The 6,291-nt window shown below is 34.3% G+C and overlaps 1 pseudogene; it reads right to left on the bottom strand.

Annotated features, from left to right (window-relative positions):
* Nucleotides 1-3,215: 3,215 nt before the first annotated feature.
* LOC120163399 lies at nt 3,216-5,749 on the bottom strand (annotated as a pseudogene).
* Between the last annotated feature and the right edge of the window lie 542 nt (nt 5,750-6,291).

Raw genomic sequence — 6,291 nt, forward strand, 5'->3', positions numbered from 1 at the left:
GATCAAGTTGGTAAACCTTACGGACCTAATGTGACTCTTGGGTAGGCTCACGGGCCCCAAGATGCTCCATTAGGTTGGCTCCCTTTGTTGTGTGCTTAGGGTAAGCCCTATGGACTTATGGACTTAAGGATACATGCCCCAAAGCCTATCCTTAGGTTGGCTTCCTTTTTGCTGTGTGCTTAAGGTAAGCCCTATGGACGCAGTTCTAGGAACTGCGGATGGTGTACAAGAGAATGATTTAAACTATGAGTTTCAAAGGTTAAACTTCATTATGATTTTATGAGATTTACTGAACTGTCATTTGATAAATGTACCTATTATGATTTTATTGTACTCTTGGAACACACTAGACATCCTATTTGATCTCCTGAAAATGTGCTACTATGAATGCTTCCTATGAACTGAGATATTAATGGCTTCTATTCGTTGAACTACCAGTGGAACTACAGATTATTCCGAAAACCGATATACGTTTGATTAAATAAGAAATGATATGGCTTTCCATTTATTGACATGTCTTGCAGCATCATCTGGTAGTTCTGTATTACTGAGCTTTTCGAAGCTCACTCTATTACTCACCATTGCAGGTTAAAAGAATTGTACCCTACCACTATCAACATCAGTAAGGGAGTTCTTCCGGTGTTGTTTGCAGAGTACGATACATGTGATTAGGGGGCATGTAATTGTATTTTGTTTTATATTGAGTTTGAAAACCTGTTTTATTTCTGAATAATAATAAATCATTTTATGATTTGACATGTTTTAAGAAAAGTTTTAAAATTTCCGCTATTTTTACGGTGGGTCGCTCCGGTGGCCCAAATGTGACACTCCAGATCGGATCGGGCTATCCGCATCGGTCTGAGGGGGTTACACCATTCCCATGTGAATCCCACATTCCCCATCCAAACGCCTCCTAAGGGTAAAGTTGATGTGTTTCAAAAATATCCTTTTCAAAAATGTCTCACGACGTAACGACCATACTGAGAAGTTATGTATGCCACGCCATACACATAACTTATCTAGATAGTTAAATGCTTAACGGCATTATAATCATTTTTTTTAAAGATTATGAAATATACTCAAAATTTCTATTATTTTTTATTATAAAAACCACTAAGTTTTGTTTTTTTTTTAATTTATTGATAATGAAATATCGTTTTTCAAATTCTAACGATGAGGAGGTGGAAAAAAAGGAAAACTAACTATACATCTTGATTCCACAATAATCAGATGATAAATATTAAAGATCAGAGTGGTTTCGAGGTTTGATGAGTTTTGAGATTAGGGTTGAATTTTAAAGGGATTTAGGTAAAATTTAAATTGATACAGGGGAAAGAGACAATGAGATGAGATTGTTGATATATTGAATGGTCGAAGAAGACTTCAAAGAATGATAATTATTGCATCAACGTGACATATAGATAAAAAATTGTAAAACTTTCATCTATGAAGAAAATAGATAAAATTAAAAAAAAGAATAAAAAGAGAAAACAACATGCATGATACATAAATTGTATATCAATAAACCAACATCATCACAGGTGGTTGCCATGTCACCCTTTCATTTTATGATTTAACACCTGAGTTATTAAAATAAGAGTAAATCAATGGTTCTATAAATAAATTGAGAAAAAAATTAAGTTGTAGTGACCAAAATAAGAATAAAAAGAAAGTCAAGTGATGAAATTTATCACTTGCCCATACTGTGTAATGTAGGATTTGATTCCTTTTATATGAATTTAATTTTAATTCCAGATTTCAATAAATATTGATATTGGGACTAGGATAGATTTTAGGACTAGTTGGGTAGGACAAACCTGCTGTGTCCTCCTTCCAAGACAAACCAATGCCCTTATTGGGAAATGGGGTGAACGTGATACCCATAGAGATTCATAGAGATATTTTAATGTTAGCACTAAATACCAACAAAAAGATTTGCTCATTGGACAGAATAATTTTAATATAGGGTAGCGGAAATTCAAATTAAATAATATAAAAGTATTTTAATTAAATATAATTTATTAGTGTAAAATGCAATAAAAGTTGGGAGTGTACAGAAAAATATAGAGAGCTAGTTTAGGTGGAGCTGAATTCAACGTGGATGTAAGATTATCCCTAAAGAGATTCATACAAGATGATAAGGGACTAAATTATACTCGACACTCACCCGAACGACCACGAGAGTGCAACCAGGACAAACGAGACTCGCCCACTATCCCGCAAGCTGCAAAAATACACCATGCTGACCCCTATTGAGAAATTCCACAAGGTTGCAGTCTGTAGTCTGTTTCAAGAGGTTGCGTGGTGGTTGGTTCGGTTATTCTGTTCAAGGGTTGTTATGGTTGTTATGCGGTTTAGCCCAACGAGTCTTTGTTGGGTCAAACTCTTTTTGTGTTGATCCGCTAGACTCGGTTAAAGTGCCTTAATGGTTAAGGGCCATAATATTCTTTCGGCCTACATTCTTTTTGCTTTTGTTAATTTTCGATAGTCTGATGGTTTTCCTTCGTTAGGTTCATGCATACAGCTGGTCAAGCTTTGAAGAATGTGCAGAACTGCAGATTATTACTCTTTATTATGGCATAGTCCTCCGAAGCGAACTCCTCACTCTTTTATTATAAGCATGATGATCCGGTAATTTATCGTATTAATAAAAATTCTTATTTTTTGCTCGCGAATTATTTTCTAAAAAAGTTTTTTACATAAATTTTTGGTGTTTCTTATTGTAAAATCATTATGTATGTCATCATCTTTTAACAAATCATATGTCGAAATTGATGATAATTGAATAAAGAGATTTTGAAGTTGGTGTTGGTGGAAATTTAACCGTTATGGTACTTCTCAATGGATATACCAAGGATAAAGTTGTTAGGTTGATTACCGTGGATAGTGGCAAACATGTTACAAGAACTCTTTAGAAATTGAATTATTTTTTTGTCATATAAGATGTTTGATTGTGTTGCAAAAAGGTAAAATGAGTTCAGGTTTTCTAATCATTGCAGTAAAAAAATTGTAGCACGGAATCATATGGCTGATGAAGTTGAAAAATAAATTTTACAAGTTATTCTAAAGATCAAGGGTAAATCGGCCTTATTGAGCTGGAGAATATAGGGTTGCTTTTGTTGATCGGAAATTACAATAAAGGGAAACTGCTATACGGCACTAAAAACAACATAATCATGAAATAGATTATCCTATCAGATATATCATTAACGTCTTCAAGCTGAGATAGAGATTGGATCAATTAGCAATAAAGTGATCCCATCTTTTGTAGTTTCTCCAACATGAGTGTACCCATCTCCAGCCTTATACATGAACTCAACGTCCCTTATAAGATTGAGAACTCGTGTAAGAACCGACATTGGGACAACCTTTGATGTCTCACCAAACATCATCTCGTGGTTTATATCTTTCCATACAGTATCCACTTGCTTCTTCAATTCACTGCATGCTTCTTCTTCTGAAATTCCATGTTCTCTCATGTAGCATTCAACAGCCGACGCACAGTGCACTCTCTCCTGTTCAAACTACACACATATACAAGTTAATTGAAAATACTCTTACTATTTGTTTATTTTATTGAAAAAGGTACCTTGTGTGTGACAATATCGTCGAAGAGGCGGGCATAAACAGCACAAGCAACAATGATTTTAGGATCGTTAGATGACCAATTGAAAATCTCAGGTGTCAGCACACTTCCCATTCCAACAAGAGATGTGCCATTTATTGCAGTAGTGGCAGCAGATGTAACTCCGACCCTCATATATTCTTCCATCGTTGGTACATAGTTTTCATGGTACCATTTCACCTCCGCAAAATAACTTTCACTCAATTGCTTAAACTATAAATTGAAAACCAACAAAATAAGAAACTTGGTCACATATATTTAATTGATACTTGAATTTGACAATCAATACATATATTAATACAGAAATTGAATTCCATTAAAAATTTATTAATGTGTCACCATCAATCAATAGATCACATGCTTTAAAATGTACCTTTGAACCTAATTTTAAATCCTTAGTTGGTATTTGAATTTTTTTCTTAGACCTATTTCGTGCCTTGTATAATTACTTTGTTTAAGTCTGGTCCACAAATACTTCTTATTGTATGCATTACATGCTCATATTTGACATTTTTTAAGATAATATACAAGAAAAAAGAGTTGTTAAATTTAGTAATGTAAAATCACAAAAATGAGATAGGGTGTAAATTTACTTGGTTTATAGAATATTGGACACAATATGATTGTCCTTGCCTTCCCATCGCCTCCTCAACTTCTTTATAGAGATCTAATAATGGCTTGTAGAATAGTTTCATGTAATCTGGAAGTTGATTTACACAATCATCATCCCACCTAAAAATCAAATAAAATTTTAAAATATAAGACAAAATGTTGTAAATGCTAAAATTTAGATTCTAATATTCATGTATGGACATATTAGTTGCTGACCTTTGAATTGCATCCGTAAGGAGTTGAAGTTCTTCAAATGTGCCATATGAATCGTATTTATCATCCATAATTGATATCATAGTTACTACTTTTGTTAATATCTCTGTGGCAAAAGAGTACTTAGGCTCAAAGTACATTCCCAACATCCAAAAGTATAATTCCACCAATCTTTCTCGTGCAAACGGTAGTTTTGTAGCAAAATCTAAATCTTTCCGCCACCTGAAAAAAAACACAGAATCATTATTATTTTTCCCTTTAAATTAGGCTAAAATCGAATATTAATTAGTGTTAGTAGTATGTTGCCTAGAGAGATTGCATATCTCTTCCTTGTGTGAAATCTGTAACAAGTTGAAATCCAGCACTGCAAACTTCAACAATGTTTTGTCGTCTGAAGCATCGTCTTGATAAATGGCTATGAATCGCCTAGCCTCCAACCTTGGAAAGGACTTGCGGATGGGTTGGTATAGAGCATTGGAGACTAAGGTTGAAAGAGGATACTCCAAATTGCCAGCAGCTTTGGCTAACTCTAGATGAGTAGTGGTGAACGCAAGGGCTTCTTCGAGTATGACTTCCCCATGAACAAGTAAATGTGCAGCTTCGTATAGTTCAAGCAAACCATTCACATCACTTGTTAAGGACTTGCTAAAGTTCCCTTCATCATCTTTGAACTTGCTGAACGTTTCTGTTCAATTCAATAAAAAATTATTCATAAGGATCGTAAAGGGTGTATGTGTAAAGTAGAAGGTGCAAGACTCACCACAGGGAACATTAAATCCACTCTCTCTAAGCAATCGAAATCGAAGGGAAGTAGCCTCGAGAGTTTGGTCATAGTTGTAGTGATGCTCATACGCATTGTGCAATGCTTCCTCTATCTCTCTTTCGAAATGGTAACTCACTCCTAACCGTTTGATTGTATCAATCAAACGTAATTTGTGCAGTAAATCATCATGGACGTCCACCTTAATCAGCCTCCTTACTTCTTCTTTCAATTCTTCGTGCTGTAGTTGAGTTGCACCATCAACGTTCTGCACAATTGTAGGCAGTATTAGAGGAACGAATTATTAGAACAGTTTTAGAGGTGCAGACGCGTAAATACACGTATATAGTATCTAAATTGTTTACCATTTTAGATGGACATAAGAAAATATCCCCCAAACCTTAGGGGCAAAGTTGGCTAAGGGACGATCCTGGATGGAGATGGATCCATGAGTTGAAGAAGGAAGCTTTGAAGAAGACATTTCTTTACCTATTAATTATGTTGGAAACACTACGAAATGGGATGAATTGCTGTGAGCCAAACAACTGATGTGGAAGAGGCTATTTTATTTTATTCTTTTATGGTGGGCGATGAACAATCATAAATCTCCATAAAATATATTATAAGATATACCACCAACTACTATCACCGGTTTTTGAGATTTGATGGTTCTCGGACTAACAAAAACTTAGGTCCTTATTAGGAATTTAAATTATAGTTTACATGTGTGTCTTTATAAGTTGCGTTTGTTTATCACTATTGCAGACATAACTGTTGATATTGAGGTTACTGCAAGTATCGTAGTTGTGAATATTTAATAACATGTGTTATTGTGGACATAACACTTGTGGATACCACGTTTTGGACGATGTCGTTACCACTACATAATGGTCGTTGTTTGGGTTACATACCATTATTTGTAATTGTTCCTAATAACAAGTGTTGAAAAAATAAATTTTAAAGACAACTCTATAATAACAAGTATTGGGAAAAAATGGATCCCTAATAACAAATATTAAAGAAAAAGTAAATTTTAAGAGAATGATCATAATAAAAAATATTAAAAAAATATGGACATCTA

The sequence above is a fragment of the Hibiscus syriacus genome, unplaced genomic scaffold (genome assembly GCF_006381635.1).
Source record: "Hibiscus syriacus cultivar Baekdansim isolate YM2019G1 unplaced genomic scaffold, ASM638163v2 tig00111445_pilon, whole genome shotgun sequence".
Lineage (NCBI taxonomy): Eukaryota > Viridiplantae > Streptophyta > Magnoliopsida > Malvales > Malvaceae > Hibiscus > Hibiscus syriacus.